The sequence below is a fragment of the Elephas maximus genome, chromosome 9, assembly GCF_024166365.1.
Source record: "Elephas maximus indicus isolate mEleMax1 chromosome 9, mEleMax1 primary haplotype, whole genome shotgun sequence".
In the NCBI taxonomy this organism is placed as follows: Eukaryota; Metazoa; Chordata; class Mammalia; order Proboscidea; family Elephantidae; genus Elephas; species Elephas maximus.
The window spans coordinates 20023250-20041317 of NC_064827.1; positions in this window are offsets into that span (position 1 = coordinate 20023250).

Consider the following 18068-nt stretch of genomic DNA (forward strand, 5'->3'; position numbering starts at 1 on the left):
GTATATTCATACTGTTAGGAAATTTTGTGAACAAGTAAACTCATTTTTCCTCATCTCTTCCTCTACTTATTTTATGAAGATGTGGCATCCACCTATTACATCTGTTACAATTTGCCATTAATATTAGATATCTCATAATACCTCCAGACTAATTTTGAAGTTTTTTTAAACACCTTATAGTCTAGCTCTCATGTCAGTGGCTTGATGACTCACAAAATCAGTTGAGTAAATTATACTGCTTCACCTGACTTAACTCTCCTGATCACCACAAACTTTAGAATCAATTATTCACCAGTATTTAAAAAAAAAATGTTTTATTTTATAGATAGTAGGCCTCATAGATATAGTCATAACACAAGAATTATTCTCACCCTTTGGCTTTTCTCATTTATAGCTTTCCTGTCACTTAGCTATGATGAGTAACATCATATTCTTTTTCACAAGATACGAAGGCAAGAGCCAACAAAGCAGGCTGGATCTTTAGAAGGGCTTGATAAGGCTGGCTGTGGGCTGGTGTCTGGGAACTTGGCTTTCAAATTGTCCTGTCTATTACTAACTGATAAGGTTGTTTTGCTGTATCAGCTTACCTAGATTGTTTGTACAAACCATGTGATTTGTGATGAACATCCTTCTGGGAGTCTGGAATTTTGATTTTGTGGCTGGAGAGGATTGCCTATGTGACCATTCCCCCAAGTCCCTTAGACTAAGAGTCTCAAATGGGCTTTCCTAAACAGAAACACTACCTGTGTGTTACTGTGTTTTATCTCTGGGAGAGCATGCTCTGTGCAACCCCTTCAGTGAGGGCACGGGAAGTCTGCATGTGGATTCCTCCATACTTCAAAAAATGTATCTTCTTCCCTCATTGATTCAGCCGTGTCTTCTGGGTTGTTGTAATAAATCTCACATGCTCAGTCCTATGAGTCTTATTAGCAAAGTACTGAACTTGGCAGTGGTGCTGGGATTGCCAACATAAGTGGCATCAGAAGAGCTGACACGCAACTCCATCCTAAACATAATTTGATGTCTGTAGTATCTCTTAAACATTTCTTCTTAGATATCTTAGCATTATCTCCAATTTAACGTAAAAGAAAATGTACCTTTACTTTAAAGTCAAGCACTTCACAATTCTACAAACCGCATTTATATTCTTTAGCCCAGTCACTTACATTCAAGATTTAGAGTAATCTTTGAGAGGAACCAAGATCTATAATAAAGAACAGAAGTTTGAAATCAAGAAAATTCCTAGCCTGGCTTTATATTTAAATCCCAGTGTACTGGTTTAAAGAACTTGGGCAACTGCCCACACTGGCTGGGCCCTTGAGCTGGTTGGTGTTGGTTCTTTCCAACTATTTTGGTTTCTTCTGTGCCTCCTACCACCACTCCCTCCTTTCTCTGGAACACCTGGCTCCTTGTGCCATCTTTGCTTCTTACTGAAAGGCTGTGAAGCCACGCTTGACTGGGGAACCACTCCCCCCACCCACAACATCATGCTGGTGGGCTCCTGGGTTTTTTTTTTTTTTTTTCCTTGTTTTGCTTTGTTCTGTTTGTTTGTTTTCTTTTTTCTTTTCACAACTTGGGATCCCCTTCTAGCCGGGCTGTACTGCACAGCTTAGGAGCCACTCCCCCAACCTGCACAGCCACATAGCTGGGATCCCTGGGGGCATCTCTTTTTTTCTTTTTTTTTTTTCTTTTCTCTCTCTTTTTCCCTTTCAGTCTGTCTTCATTTCTCAGTTATCGTCTCTCTACACTTATCTTGTTTTCCTGTCTCCTGAATACTTGGTGCCATCTGACACCTATATACCCTCTAGCCACGCTATACTGCACAGCCAAGGAGCCACTTCTCTGGTCTTAACGGCCCCACCAGTGGGACTCTGGGACTCCTGGGGGCTTTTCTTTTCCAAGTTTTTATCTAGTTATTTTCTTTCTTTCTTTTTGCTTTTCTCCATTTCTCAGTTGCTCATCTCTCCACTCCAATGGCAAGCTCCCTTAACACTCTTTTTATTTTCCTTTGTTTGCTTGTTTGTTTTTGACTCCTGTTTTTCTCTCCTCCCTCTCCTTTTTCCCATACACCTATTAGCTCCTCACATCACAACCATCCGCCTCTTTCCTGCCTACCTGCACCATGCACTGAACATCACACCCCCAAGCAGCACAGGCATGGCCTCCTGGGACCTGCCCAGCACTGGTTCCTGGCCCACCCTGTCGGCCTTACTACATGCCAAAAGCAACCCATCCCAGCCCCACCCCTTCAGCTGGACCAGCGCTGCTGCACCATAGCTGAATGACTGGCCTTGCCCACTGGACAAGGAGCTGTGTGACTAAAGCATCATGACTACAGATGAGAAAACAACAAGGAACACACAGCCTGCCTGCTCAGACATAACCAAATAAAACAAAAAAGTAGGATGAAACAAACAAATCTACAATCAAGAAATGAATAAAATAACTACTGAATGTCCTGAAGACAGCAGACAATATCAAAACATATAAAAAAGAGGACAGGATGAGTCCAGCAGGCATCCAAAATAAAACATCAGAGGACTTTCCAGTAGAAGGAAAGGCACTAGAACTACCTGACAGGGAATGCAAATCTCTAATATTCAGAGCAATCCAAGAGTTGAAGCAAAAAGCAGACAAAAATGAGGAAAAAATAGACAAATTTTTGGAAAAGGCAGACAAATTCATTGAAAATACAGACAAAAAAATGCGACAATTCAGGAAAATAATACAGGAACAAAATGCCAAAATAAATTCACAACTAGAAATCATACAAAAACAACAATTAGAAATCCAAAAGATAAACCACAAGATTTCAGAAATGGACAGTGTCACAGAAGGGCTGAGGAGCTGGTTTCAAACGATGGAAGACAAAATCAGTGAAATTGAAGACAAACACTTGGATACAAGTCTGAGGAAAAATCAGAAAAAAGAATGAAGCAAAATGAAGAAACCCTGAGAATTATGTGAGATACAATCAAAAGCAAAAATTTGTGAGTGATCGGAGTTCCAGAACAGGGAGAGAAAATGGAAAACACAGAGAGGAACATTGAAGAATTGCTGACAGAACATTTCCTTAACATCATGAATGATGAAAAGCTGACCATCCAAGAAGCACAACGAATCCCATATAGGATAGACCCCGAAGGAAAAACACCAAGGCATATTATAATCACACTCACTAAAACCAAAGACAAAGAAAAAATCCTGCAAGCAGCTCCAGAAAAACAAAGTCACATACAGAGGAGAAACAATAAGACTAACCAAAAAAAAAAAAAAAAAAAAACCAAACCCAGTGCCGTGGAGTCGATTCTGACTCATAGCGACCCTATATGACAGAGTAGAACTGCCCCATAGAGTTTCCAAGGAGCATCTGGCAGATTCGAACTGCCGACCCTTTTGTTAGCAGCCGTAGCACTTAACCACTATGCCACCAGGGTTTCCACAATAAGACTAAGCTCTGATTATTCAGCAGAAATCAAGCAGGCAAGAAGGCAATGGGATTACATGTATAAAACCTCGAAGGAAAAAAAAAAATGCCAACCAAGAATAATAAATCCTGGAAAACTTTTGTTCAAATGTGATGGTGAAATTAGGACACTTCCAGATAAACAGAAATTAAGGGAATATGTAAAAACCAAACCAAACTTACAAGAATTAATAAAGGGAGCCCTTTGGTCTAAGAACAAACAACATCAGACTACAGCCTGAATCTAGGATGTAAGATTGTACCAGCCAGATATAAGCCTAGGAAATGAAATCTCAAGGACTATCCAAAATCAAAACACTTGCAAAAGGGAACCAGAGAGGTTAATCTGTAAATGATAACAACATCAGAACAATAAAAGAGGAAATAAATGGTATAGGTATAAAACTTTCTAATGGAGAGGAAGGCAAGGTGATACCAAGTAATAATAGACTGGTTGAAACCTAGGTAGGTAAGAGTAAATCTCAAGGTAACCACAAAGAAAGTTAACAAACCTACTCATCAAAATAAAAAAGAAAAACATAAAGTCTCAATAAAAACAAAATCTACAAAACAAAAGAAATCCACAAACAAAAGGAACTCAGGGCAGGAGAGTTAAAGGAACAAAGAAAACAGACGAATCTGTGAAGCATCTCATAACATGGATGCATCTGGAAGACATTATGCTGAGTGAAATAAGTCACTCACAAAAGGACAAATATTGTATGAGACCACTACTATAAAAACTCATGAAAAGGTTTACATACAAAAGAAACAATATTTGATGGTTACGAGGGAGGGGAGGGGTGTGGATGGAAAACACTTAATAGACAAAAGATAAGCGGTAACTTTGGTGAGGGGTAAGACAGTACACAATACTGGGGAAGCCAGCACAACCTGTACAAGGCAAGGCCGTGGTAGCTCCACAGACACATCCAAATTCCCTGAGGGACCGAATTGCTATGCTGAGGGCTGTGGGGACCATGGTCTCAAGGAACATCTAGCTCAATTGGCATAACAGAGTTTATAAAGAAAACTTTCTATATTCTACTTTGTTGAGTAGTGTCTGGGGTCTTAAAAGACTGTGAGCGGCCATCTAGGATACTCCACTGGTCTCACCCCTTTGGGAGCAAGGAATAAGGAAGAAGACTAAGGACACAAAGGAAAGATGAGTCCAAAGGATTAATGGGCCACATCTACCGCGGCCTCCACCAAACTGAGTCCAGTACAACTAGATGGTGCCCAGCTACCACCGACTGCTCTGACAGGAATCACATAGAGGGTCCCGGACAGAGCTGGAGAAAAATGCAGAACAAAATTCTAACTCAGAAAGAAAGACCAGACTTGCTGGCCTGACAGAAGCTGGAGAAACCCTGAGAGTATGGCCCCCAGACACCCTTCCAGCTTAGTAATGAGGCCACTCCTGAGGTTCACCATTTAGCCAAAGACTGAACAGGCTCATGGAACAAAACAGGACTGAAGGGGCGCACCAGCCCTGGGTCAGGGATTGGAAAGTAGGAGAACAGGACAGCTGGTAATAGGGAATCCAGGGTTGAGAAGGGAGAATGTTGACTTGTCATGGTGTTGTTAACCAATGTCATACAAAAATGTGTGTACTGTTTGATGAGAAACTAGTTTGTTCTGTAAACCTTCATCTAAAGTTCAATTAAAAAAAAAAATAACAAAACTACCCCACTATTGTTCTTCAAATATTGTACAAAGGTACAACTTGTAATGTCATTACCTTCTTTTTTTTTCTTACTGGTGCCATTCCAAGCTGGCTTCATCTTCTCATTTGTATACTAGTGCAATAATCTCTTTGGGTCTCCTATTCCTCTCTCTCTTACCTGCTTTTCTAGATTAATGTTCTGAAATGGGAATTTTCAAATTCTGCTACAGGGAGCACTAAAATTCCCCATTAACTTTCACAAAGATGGATGTGAAATGGAGATGTGGAGAGTGGTAGCAGTCTCAGTCTATCACAACCAAAAAAGTTCTGTTTTTCCTTCGTGTTACATATTTTTAACATTATGTTTGGAGAAAGGCCCTAGTGGCTATGAATTTTTAAAAGAACTAGTATTATCTGCCACCAAGATCAAATCTGTTTTCTTTAAACTCTAGAATACTCCCTTCCTGGTCCCAAGCTCCACACTAATGTTCTCTACCACTTTACCTTTATGTGAATGCTTTGCTCCTGTCCAGATGATTAGTTCATTGATCTCGAAACATACCAAGTACATATCCATCTCCATGACTTTGGTTTCCCTACAATGTCTTTATTCAAGATTCCCCTTTTAAGAGCTAGCCCAGGCTTCACTTCCTTCCTAAACTGTTTTTCAGTTGCTCAGCTCATGGCAAACTACTTTTTTGGAACATCTAATGTTTTTTTTTTAATGATACTTAATAATTAACTTGGAAAATATCATATGCTATTTTTTATTATATGAAAGTAAAAGCCAGACTAACAATTTAATTTTATGTATTTTAACATAAATCTAAATTGGAATATCATCATGGCCATAATTATTAGATAACACATGTGTAGTAATGCAGCATATATAAATTGGCTTTGGAAACACACAAAAATAAGGATAACATAAGAAAAAAAAATAGCTGGTATCAAAAAACATAAACACTTTCTAATATAATAAGCAATGTATTTCAACTCTGTTGATCTGAACTGAGACAGGGAGTAATTGGGCCTTTCTGTTTCTTCTTTGTGCATGGATTTAAAAGCCTACTCTTTTGGTTATATTCATCTTTCTTTGTTTATGGATTATTTTTGCTCTACTACAGCAAAATAACCTAATTACTGTTGACAGACTTTGCAAAGTCCATGCATACTAACGGCATATACAAATTATTTAAGACCTCTTTGAGAACTCTTCCTTTAATCATTAATATTTGTTCAGAGTGTTTCATAAGGTCTCCAATGACCTCTTAATTTCCAAATATAATATTTTACTTTCTTTGTTGTTCTCATTTAATATCTGTGAAGCAACTGACGTAATTGACCACTCTCTACATCTCAATACTATTTTCTCCTTTGGTTTTTGTACTCTTTTTCTTGCCTAGTTTTCTTCTTACTTCTCTGACCCTTCTTTTCATTTGTCTTTCATTGATTCCTTCTCCATGTCTTCCATTTAATGGCCGAGTTCAACAAGAACCCATACTGGCTCTTTATCTGTTTTTACCATTTATACCCTAGCAATCACACACATTCTCAAGGATTCAGTGATCAAAAAAATTTCCGGTAACACCCAAATTTGTGCCTCTGTTTCCAACTTCTCTCCAGATACAAATTTCCAACAATTTTTTGGTCAGTACACAAGCTGTTACTTTGCAATTACTGTCCCGTCAGTAGTAAACTAATTTGCATGTATAATGTCACCTGTGTACCTCTGCCCCATAGTATTCTACTTTAAATCTCCTAAATTGGCTGGATTTAGTTGCTGTTAATATATAATTATCAATAATTATTTCTCTCTAGTGTAAAAGGGCATGACCATGTGGATGGGGGGGAGGACATCTAAAGAAGAAAGTAGTTGATAATAAAAATCATTATTTTGGCTCTTAATGATGGAAGTAACAAAAATGTTACCCTCCTTTCACAGTAAGGCTTTTTTGCTATATTCATTTACAAGAAATATGGTGGAAGATTAATTTAAAGTTATGGCACTTAAAAATGCATTTTGATTTGTGTCTTAGTCATCTAGTGATGCTATAACAGAAATACCACAAGTGGATGGCTTTAACAAAGAGAAGTTTATTTCCACACAGTAAAGTAGGTTAGAAGTCCAAATTCAGGGTGTCAGCTCCAGGAGAAGGCTTTCTGTGCCTGTTGGCCTTCTCATCAATCATCCCCTGGACTAGGAGCTTCTTTGCGCAGGGATCCTGGGTCCAAAGGAGGCACTCTGCTCCTGGCACTGCCTTCTTGGTGGTATCCTGGCTTCCCTTTCCTTTTTATCTCTGGAGAGATAAAAGGTGGTGCAGGCCACACACCAGGGAAACTGCCTTTACGTTGGATCAGAGATGTGACCTGGGTAAGAGTGTTACAATCCCACCCTAATCCTCTGTAACATAAAATTACAATCGCAAAATAGAGGACAACCACACAATACTGGGAATCATGGCCTAACCAAGTTGACACATATTTTTGGGGGACACAATTCAATCCATGACAAATCGTGTGTTGGATTTCAATAAGGACATATATAGACTTCAAACACTTTCAATGGCCCCATTCTATACATACATAATTTATTTTACTTTGTAGTTGCAGAGAATATACACAGCAGAACAGACACCAGTTCAACAATTTCTACGTGTACACCTCATTGACAGTGATTTCATTCTTCAAGTTTACAACCATTATTACCCTCCTTTTCCTAATTATTCTTCCTCCTTTAACATAAACTCACTGCCCCCTAAAGTTTAATCTCCTTACGCTAGCATTTATAGCTTGTCACAATCTGATACAAATCTACCTTTTCAACTCTTTCTTCTCTACTGGACCATAAAACTTATACACCAATGAAGTCAGCCTATTCAATACTCATACAAACATTTGAATTTCCTACTTCTAGGTCTATGATTTTTTTCAAAGATGTACATTTCACGTGGAATAATATCCCTCCTTTTTGTTTCTACCTGTCAAAAATCTTGCCCATCCTCAGCACAATACTCACTCCATCAACCTTTCTCTATTAGCCCAAGTCAGATTTAATCTCTCCTTAAGTAATGATAACAGCATGCTTTGCCTATATTTCATTGGAAATATATATATATATATATTTTTCTACTTTAACTGTGGGTTCCTTGAGATCAAGTAGCCTGTCCATATCAGTATCTACTTGACCTTACCAAACACAGTGATTCTACATAGTAGTCACTCAAATATTTACAAAACTAAAATGCATTTGGTTGCAAAGGTCTGTCTTCTGTGCACAACACAGCTGCAATGTGCAAGACAGGAGAAAATATTTACTGAATATAAATAAAAACACATCCGGGAAACCTTTACTGAATTGACAGAAATAGCACAGGTAATAATATATCTGAACAATAAAAGGTATTATGCTGAAGACAAAACTAAAAATAGTAATAATAAACTGGAATTACAGAGAGTAGTGCCAAGGAATATTTAAAGGTAGGCAGCAGAGCTGGGAAAGAAAACTGAAGCGATCTGGGAAACAATTCTTTGTAAAGAATTATACAAGGTAGGTCAGTTCTTAGAAAAGTGAAGACTGAGAGCAAATAACATTCAGAAAAGAAAGAATAGATCCCTTAAAGCTCTACCAAAAAAAAAAAGCTCTACAAGCCAGTATCAAATCCAAGGAAAAGGAAGTGTGAAGTCACGGTCATTACAAGCAGCACAAAAACAAGAACAAGAAGAATAGCACTGGTAGGGGGCTTAGCTGCAGCAGAGGTGGCAGAAGACTTGCTGTGCTGTCTAGGGGAAAAGGAGAAGGTGGAGATAAAGCAAATCTCTAAAGAAAAACAATTGTTGTGCAATCATTTTGGTCATCGTATGTCAGCATCTAACAGTGTTTAAAGAGTCAAAGCTTTGAGGTGGGAGATAACCAGGCTTGTTTCCAAGTTCTGTCTCTTACATGCTAGATGGCCTAGCATAATGTCTCTGTGTGAAGTCCCTTCTCTCTAGCATGAAATAAAAGCAGTGCTTATTTCAGAACACTTTTGAAAAATAAAATGAAATAAAACATTTAAACATTTAGCATAATACCTGTGTTTTCAATTGCTCAATAAACAGTAGCTATTGTTTTTTTTTTTTTTATTCTATAAATGTTCTGTATTTTCTTTCCTGCCCCCATATTCAAGATCAACCCCTTAGCACTCAGGTTGCCGTTATATATCAAACACCTCCTATCCATTTATAAGTGAGGGCACGGGTGCGTCAGTGGCAGAATTCTTTTCTTCCATGCTGGAGGCCCAGGTTCAATTCCCTGTCAAAGTACCTCACGCATAGTGGCTTGCAAGTTGTATCCTTCAGCAGTTTGCAACTAAAACAGACTAAGAAGATAGCCCTGGCAATCTATTTCAGCCTGAATCACAACCAATCATGGGGCAGGCACAGGACTAGGCAATGTTTTGTGCAGTTTTATTCGAGTGTGTATGGGGTTGTCATGAGTTGGGGGCCAACTCGACAGCAGCTAACAACACTTATAACTACAGATAGAAGATGATTATAATTTATTGGATACTTTCTTCATTACTAAATTTTTTCATAATTGGATACCTGGTAAGTCAGGGAGGAGGGGTCAGGTGGACGATGGTAGGGAAGAGAACAAAATGATGGAAGACATGGAAGATATACTACTTCACAATTTTGCTAAAGCTGACTCTAATAAGAATTAAAGCATGTCTTATTAATCTTTTCATTCACATCTTTTGGGGGTATCTGCATGGTTCTTATAACCTCAAAATACTAGCAAACATAATGTTAAAAAAAATGTGCTCAAACAATATACAGACCATATTTAAGTCAGAGATGGTGAAGAAAGGCTCTGCTATGTGCTGTGATGGCATCTCATTAACTAAATAGTTACCTTTTACTATTTTGTTAGCTATTTAAATTAACTACAGTAATAAAAGTAGAGGGAATAAAATAAAGATATATTATTGAAGCAAAAATCATCGCTGAGAACATTTTTATTAGCGGTCAGCAGTTAAAACTGGTAATGTTTGTTCCGAAGGCATTTGGCAATATATTGTCCTTTTTATAGATCTTTGAAGTAAGCATTTTCTGTACACAGGAAAATGGAAATTTCATGACACTTTTCAGAAATTATGGGATTCCTGCTACAATATGCTGCTTAAACCTTACCCTATTCTAATGTATCATCACCCTATTCTAATATTATAGTCAAAAGTTTTCCTAGCTTCTCATTTATTCTGATTCCATTTGCCCTAATTGATTTTTGGACAAGATGTAATAAACATCTTTAAAAAGTGTTTATTACTTAAGCTTCACTCTCTTGGAAATTACTATTCACTTTTAAATTAAAGTGAATAATTTTAATTTGTCTGCCATATGCTGAGCACTATGTTAAACGTGGGAATGAAGGATGACAAATGTATCAAGATAGGGACAAATTCTTTCAGTGGCTACATACAGAATTCCTCTCAAAAAGACAGCAATCTTTTGAGAAAAAAAAAATTGGTAAACCTACTTGGAGTAGAAATTAAAACTTAAGGAGATCCTCACCATAGATGCCTGGGGTTATGCTCAAAATAAGGGGAGCAATATGTTGGTTGATTGAAAAGCAAGGACGTCACTTCAAGGGCTATGGTGCACCTGACCCAAGCCATGGTATTTTCAGTCATCTCATATGCCACATGCATGCAAAAGCTGGACAATGAATAAGGAAGACTGAAGAATTGATGCCTTTGAATTGTGGTGTTGGCGAAGAATGTTGACTATACCATGGACTGCCAGAAGAACAAACAAATCTGCTTGGAAGAAGTACAGCCATGCTCCTTAGAAGCAAGGATGGTGAGACTTCATCTCACATACTTTGGATGTGTTATCAGGAGGGACCAGTCCCTGGAGAAGGACATCATACTTGGTAAAGTGTAGTGTCAGTAAAAAAGAGGAAGACCCTCAATGAGATGGACTGACACAGTGGCTGCAACAATGGGCTCAATGATAGCAAGGATTGTAAGGATGGCGCAGGGCCACACAGTGTTTCATTCAGTTGTACGTGGGGTCGTTATGGGTCAGAAGAGACTCGACAGCACCTAACAACAACAATAACATGTTGGTCGATTCACAGAAAATGGAGAGGGAAGTATAAATGAGTAAAAGAAAGAGTAGGTGGAAACCTACATTAAGGCAGAAGAGTTGTAATAGGTCATGTATTTGCTTCTTGTAACCTTGAGAGGGACTGAATATATTTTGCTCATGAGAGAAATGGGAATCAATGGAGGCCAGAGAGTGAATTATAGTAGCCAGTCTCTAAGATGCCCCTAGATCCTTTCCCCGTGAACTTCAAAACCTTGTATAATCCCTTCCCACAATGTTACAGGTTTCCTCTATGTGACCAATAGGATATGGCAGAAAAAATGATGTAATACTTCCAAGACTCAGTTATAAAAATTCTAGATCTGTCATTGCTTCTCTCTCTCTCAATTTTTCTCTCTCTTTTTCTCTATCTCATTCTGTCTCTTTCTCCACGAGGACATTCAGGCAGCCCATGGAGACACCCACATGACAAAGAACCTGAAATCTGAAGTTTCTGGCACAGAACCAGTGAAGACTTCCTTTGAGGCTGGCAGCCAGAGTTGGTAAAATTGGTTATCAGAAAATGCATGATTCAAAAAGGTGGCTTGTTTGTGGAAATCACCAAAGGGTCTGAGGTACATGTCATATATATATATATATATATATATATATATATATATATAGACACAGACATAGAAGACCTGATGGTACAGTGGTTAAAGTGATTGACTGCTAACTGAAAGGTTGGAGGTTTGAAACCACCAGCAGCTCTGCAGGAGAAAGATGTGGCAGTCTGCTTCCATAGAGATTTACAGCCTTGGAAACCCTATGGGGTCATTATGAGTCAGAATTGACTCAACAGCAGTGGTCTTGGCTTTTTTATGCATGTGTGTGTGTATATATATATATATAGGTGTATGTGTATATATATGCATATCCATATATACATATAAAAAATAGATATTATTTATTATATTAAATATAGTAATGTATTAAATACAGTAATTGATTTTCTACTTTTCATGTCATTTTTATTATATAAAAAATAAATGTAGTAGTTACCTTTTTTAATATGTTGATATTAACTATTTTATATTATACTTATATATTAGTTTATAGTCTATTTTAAATGGTCCATCTTACTTTTACACATATATATTTATGTATTTATATATAATGCTGGCTATCTCTTGGAAATCACTTGTTCTGGGGGAAGCTGGCTATCTTGCCATTAAGACACTCAAACAGTCTAAGGAGAGACCCACATGGGGAGGAACTGAGGCTTCCCACCAACAACCAGCATTAACTTGCCAGTCACATGCATGAGGTATCTTAGAACAGGAAGCTGTGCCTTCAGAAAAGCCTCTAGATGATATTTAATTGCAAACTCATGAGAAATCTGAACCAGAACCACCATATAAATCAAGATGAACTCTTGACCCACAGAAAGTGTGATGATAATATTTATTGTTTTAAGCCACTAAGTTTTGAATTTTTTTTAATGCAGAAATAAACAGCTAATACAGTCAGTACATTACATTATATTCCTTCCTCAGCAAAGAGCCACTGAAGATGACAGACAACCTCTTCAGACAGCACCTCTTTTTAGTCTTATATACACAGTTCTCAACTTGCCTTCAACCACTTCCTTCACCAAATTCCTGCCTAATTTTGTTCCCTGGCTAAATGATCCAAAATAGAGTGAGCTTTATTTTATTTATTATATGTAACCCCCAATTAACTCAAATATACTCCTATGAATCTTTTCCAAATTAATTTTTATTTTATGTAATTATGTCTGTATAATACAAATTGCCATATTGTAGTAAATTATTGTTCAACAATAGGAATGCATCCTTTAGAAAAAAAGAAGGCATAAAATTATTCTGTACGGAGTAGATATACTATCTCTAAGGTTGTTAAAAAAAAATTGTTCTTCTGAGCTAATTACACATTCATCAATAACCAAAACCACCGCGGCTGTCGAGTCGATTCTGACTCATTGCGACCCTATAGGACAGAGTAGAACTGCCCCATAGAGTTTCCAAGGAGCGCCTGGTGTCATTCATCAATAGGGATGCTAATTTATTGCAAAAGGCATTAACTTTATGATTTCAGAACACATGTAACAAAGAGTAGTTGATGGGACAAAACAGTGTATATGTTTTGATTGTAAATGAATTGCTTCACTGAACACTCAAAACTATACACAACTTACTAGAAATTGTATTAGGAGAGGAAGCAAATATCTAAAGCAAGTTACAGTCATAAACGAGAACATGCCATCTTCTTAGGGACCCAATGTATTTGTCATGTATTATTTTCCATCATAAATTTGAAATGGTTACCAGATGGCTACCAGACTAAGAAAGCACATCCTATTTGACATCTTACAGCAGAATGGCCATACCTGGAATACGGCATTTGATTCTTGCTCAAAAGGTTTACTTCTATACTTTTATATAATCACCACAATTATAAAACTGCATCCTATTTTATTTGCTACAGTCTTCTGCTGATCAAAATAATAAAAAGAATAAGCTACTGCTTGGTTATTGGAGATGGGAAACTAAATTTTATGGGAGAATTACTTCATTAAATCCATACCGCAAGTTAGTTAATTTATATACATAGAGGTATAATAAAATTCACTTATGGATTAAAAATAGTTAGCGTTCATTGAGTTTTTATACTATGAGGTAGGCTCTGCCCTAACTGCCTTTCAGGTATTGTTATTGCTGCTATTTCATCAATGAGGGAAAGGAGGCAGAGAGGTCAGGCCACTTGCAAAGACTCCTTTATCTAGTAAGTGGCAAACTGGGATTTGAACCCAGGCACTGTAAAGAATATGCTCTTGACCATACTGCCCTCTTAGTCTGGAATCAAGTTTTAACTACACACAATAAATACTGTGCAATAAAAGCACATAGATCCAGAGATTCAAAAATTAACATACACCCCATTAAAAGCAAGACTAAACTAGCAATGCTGATTGTGCATGTTCTAAATCATTTCTACCATTAAATACAAATTATTAGCTGAGTAAACTGCACTATAATTTTTAACATTTTAGAAATCTCATCAAAACAACATACCCAAGTCTATCAGAATAGATATATGAAAATTGTCAAACCAACATGTAGTCCCTGCAAGCTGCCTGAAACACTAGAGAAAAAAAAAAAAAAAATGGAGCCGCGGAACAGGTCATCTTAATGATGTACAACTCTGGGGCTGCTGTTATATTACATAAAGGATAATGGCAGTCTCCAAATTAAAAAAAAAAAATTCTAAGCTGAAATGAAGGATTGGTGACACTCAGGTGGGCTTAGGTGCTGATAAAAATTGAGCTGCTTTCATTCCTGCCTTTTCTATTTCTGGACTCAGGAACTTGCTGCATTCCCCCTGCTATTAGGTAAGATGAATATAAAAGGCAACCCACATTGTCTAAAAATAGACCAGGGTCCACTTTGACAAAGCACTCAATCCAGCTGCTCTCAGGCCACACTCTCATTAAACCAATGGAGACGTCAGCACCATCTATTACACGCCCGCTGGAGAGTGCAGGGGCATCTTCAATTTTGACCTGTCTCCTCTGGAAAGGAAGGATTTGATTTGTAAAAAGACATGGGCCTGACTTCCTAAGATATTAATGGATCCGCTAAGGAAGTCTCCATGTGGCCGTAGGAGAGGTTTGTCAGCATTCCCATTATAAGTCCCTTTCTCTAATGGATTACAATACGCACACCACAAATTCACTTCAGGATGAATTCTGGTATGTGGTTTGTGTATTTATGGGAGATCATAATTTTCTTCTTTCATTACCTTTATATATATATGCATATATATGTATGTGTGTGTGTGTCTTAAACTTATAAAACAGTGCAACAAGAAAAACAGATAACAAGACTGGTTGGTCTACCTCTGGATAAAAAGTAGAAATTTCCTCCTTAATCAAGGGAAACTATAGCAATAAACACATTCATTTTAACTAAATTTACTTTCTCATATACACTCCATTCCTCCAAAAAATATCTATAGAGCTTACACTATGGCAGAGTACTAGAGAGTGTAGATTTTATTTTTAAAACTGTTTTATTAAGTCATTGTTGGTGATTAACATTTTAGCTCCCAGAAGAATTCTACTCTGATCGCTTTCATTTCTGGATGAAACCTCATAAAATTTCAGGTGGATTAAAGTAAACGTGCATACACATACTTGTAAAATGAAATGGTTTGCTTTTTTCCATTATATATAAAATAAAATATGATCATGTTGGAATATCTGTGAAATAGGTATAAATATAATGAAAAATTAAGAATTATTCAGAATCCTACTCAGATATAATTATAATATTTTAATTATATTCCCCCAAATTCTATAAGTACACACATACATACATATATTATAAATCCAAAATACAAATATATATGGAATTGATTTTAGAACCTTTGAAATTCAAATCTTTTCTTGTTTTTAACTTTAATAGATTAGAAAATAAAAGTATGCAGATGTAACATTTTTAGTATATGAAACTCACGACATTTTATTCCCCCTTTATATCATGTTTTCTTAAAGTTTCCTCTCTGTCCAAAGCTGAAGTACTAATTAATAAATTAATTCATCCCTGAATCTATCCATACATACATTCAATAGAGCTTTAATTATACTGTTTATGCAGAAAACGCTGTCCCAAGGGATAGAGATAAAATGGTTAATACGACTAATAAAATTTGTGTTCTCATTTAATTGGCACACTCATTGCCCTCAAGTCAATTACAACTCATAGTGACCCTACAGAACAGAGTCAAATTGCCCCATAGGGTTTCCAAGGAGTGGCTGTTGGATTTGAACTGCGTATGTTTTGGTTGGCAGGCAAGCTCTTCTTATCCACTGCACCACAAGGGCTCCTTATGGGGACAGAAACAACTAATAAATAAACAGATGAATATATAAAAATAATTGTGGATAAGGATATTTACCCTGAAGGTATACAGCAAGTGGCCATTCAGGGAAGTAGCATTATGGACGAACAGAAGAAGTCTGAGGAGTTAAAGACCATATATCAGTTTTGTGCCCATGATAAATAAGTAGTTTGAAACCTATATATTTTGGCGGGGGGGGGGGGAGGGGAAGATTTTCTAAAGCCTTTGGGTTAACATGCCTAGAACTAGACCCATTTGGTCCTGACCACATTGGTAGCGAGAACTTAGGATAAAGAGTGGAGCACTTGAAATCCTGCTTTTCATGGCCCTCATGGGTTGTGGGAATAAGGGGAGAGACAGAGAGAGAATAAGGATTTGAGATGCTAAAGTACTAGGTTCCCACCCCCATCTTGGAACAGTTACACAAGGGAGCCAAGGAATCTTTCCAATGAGCCAGTAAATTCGGGAAAGCCCAGGCACTCACATAGTCACTTGATTAGCAGAGACCTGGGGCCCAGAAATGTGGGTGGTAAGGAGCCTGAAAACAAACGACTGGACCACAGTCAACTAAATATTCTGCTTAGTGCCAAAATGGCCAGATGGGACCGTTAGCACACATCAGTCACTGGTACAAGAGCAAACCAGACCACTCACAGCAGACATGGTGAAGGATCCGGAGGATTCCATGTCAAGAAAAAAAAAAAAAAAACCCTCTCCCATGTCATCCAAGGTCTCTGGGTGGCACAGTTCGTGCTCAACTATTAAACTAAACTGGTAGTTCGAACCCATCCAGGGTTACCACAGAAGAAAAGGCCGGGCGATCTGCTTCCATTAAGATTATAGCCAAGAAAACCCTATGGGGCAGTTCCACTCTGTAACACATGGTGTTGCCTTATGTCAGAACAGACCCCACGGCAACTGACAACAATGGCCACAGCATCCAGGCAGCATCCAGAACACTACCTAACCACTCACACGACACCGTCAGAAGGAACGTGAGAGGAGAAGATATTTAAAAAAAAAAAAAAAAAACTGAACATTTAATCTACGAGTCGGAACTGACTTGATGGCAATGGGTTTGGTTTTTTGGTTTTTGGTAAGTTACATAAAGAAATACTTCAGTTTTTAAAACAAAACAGAGTTTTACTCCATTAATCTATGTTTTTCAAACAGAACAACGATCTGAGGGGAAGACGAGTTACAGAGATTTAAAAAGCTATAGCGTTTTGTTGTTTTGTTTTGCATAGCTGAGTCTGTTGTTGTTTTGGTATGCTACGGAGTCAATTCTGACTTATGCTGACTCCATAAGACAGAATAGAACTGTCCCATAGGATTTTTTTGGCTTTAATCTTTTTTTTTTTTTTTTTTTAATCTTTACAGGAGCAGATCGTCGGGTCTTTTCTCCTACAGAGTCACTGGGTGGGTTTGAGCCACCAACCTTTCAGTTTGCAGCTGAATGCTTAACCATTGCACTACCAGGGATCCTCATTTGAGTAAGTGTTAGTAAATTTTCAGCCCGTTATAACTATCAAAGAATACAGTCAAAAGCTGTGCCCCAAATTTTACTGCTGCAGAGATACACAAAAGTCAAGAGAAAGACAGGGCTTCCTTGATAGGATACTTCCTAGTATCCTCCTTTGCCCCCATCAGCCATTTTTATTTTCCTAGGATGCATATGAAGATGAGACAACTGTATGATGAGGCATGCAAGTCAAAGAAACTGATGGTATTGCTCATGATGCTGCCCCCTGTTCCCCCTAGCTCTCGATGGCTTGAAGGGAAAGAACACCACATCCATAGGTTGTGTTTGTCCATTCTAAATCTAGTTGATTTTTTCATCTATGAGAAATAGATACACTCATTTATTCAACAAATAGTTTTCTAATTACATTATGTGTGTCAGGCATGATGATAGGTGTTGGGAATACAGAGACACATTTC